General features: G+C 40.9%; 1 protein-coding gene across 1 annotated transcript in view; it reads right to left on the bottom strand.

Annotated features, from left to right (window-relative positions):
* KLHL1 (kelch like family member 1) overlaps nucleotides 1-1,113 on the bottom strand; it is a 412,135-nt gene that overhangs the window by 328,698 nt on the left and 82,324 nt on the right. The gene's annotated exons all lie outside the window — the stretch shown is intronic.

Here is a 1,113-nt window from a genome sequence, read left to right as displayed (position 1 = left end):
AAGAATGAACCTATGCTTACCCATGTTCATTACAGGACAAATCAAAATAGCAAAGAGATGGGAGCCACCTACTACCCCTCAGTGGAAGAATGGATCAATTAACTTTAGTACACACACACCATGGGATACTATACAGTGATAAATATTATTGATATATCTGAAAAATACATCATACTATGGATAAACATGGGGGACATTATGGTGAGTGAAAGTAGTTCACAACAAAAGGACATTTGTATGAAATCATTATCAAAAGTCAAGGGAAGATTTTCACAGTAAAGAAACAAGTTTTGATGGTTACCGGGGGTGAGAGGGCCGTGCAGAGAGGAACAATCAGAGGCTGTCCAGCAGCCAAGTAGTGTAAGAGAGGGAAATGTACAGGAAGAGGGAGAATGGCAAAAATTATCAAAATAAGAGGAAGATCTTGGGAGGTTTTTCAGAGTTAAAGGCAAATACAGTTATAGACACAGACCTTGAAAGTGTGATCTACAAGTAGATGCTTGGATAGACAAACAGACTGAACAAGTGGGAGAAGGAGCGTGGGAATGTACTCACCATATACATGGATTTGACAGAAGGTATCTGTATGTACGTGTATTTACCTTTGCTAGAAATATATCCATGAATGTGGTGAAGCACATAGGGGCCAAAATCTGGCATCTTCTTAGATATACAAAACACTTGGAGGGAATGAAGCACTGGGCCTGGGGGATCAGGGCCATAGTTTCTGAGGACACTGGGGTGAATTGGCATGAAATAGTTCACGAAGGCAACGTTCCACTTCCCATTTGGTTAGCGGGGACTAAGAGATAATGCAAGCTTACAGCTAGCTCCCCCACTCTCTCCTCCTCAGATGATTTGATAATTCATTGCCACAGCCCTACAGAACTCACAGATCATACACACAGTGATGGGGTTTATTACAGAGATTATGCTACTGTCTTTACCAATTGTGATATGAATTAATGCAATGACCCATAGTTCACTATATCCCCATCTGTAAAATGGGGATAACCAGGAAATCTGTAATGGCTAGAAATGCCAAAGTGAATAAGGAAGAGTTGCTCTCAATTAGGAAATTAGAGGTGTGTGTGTGTGTGTGTGTGTGTGTGT

This window comes from Echinops telfairi, unplaced genomic scaffold (assembly GCF_000313985.2).
Source record: "Echinops telfairi isolate 266 unplaced genomic scaffold, ASM31398v2 ScPeMD7_11;HRSCAF=52, whole genome shotgun sequence".
Lineage (NCBI taxonomy): Eukaryota > Metazoa > Chordata > Mammalia > Afrosoricida > Tenrecidae > Echinops > Echinops telfairi.
Note: the sequence above shows the minus strand (reverse complement) of the source record. Positions and strands in the feature narration are given on the sequence as shown.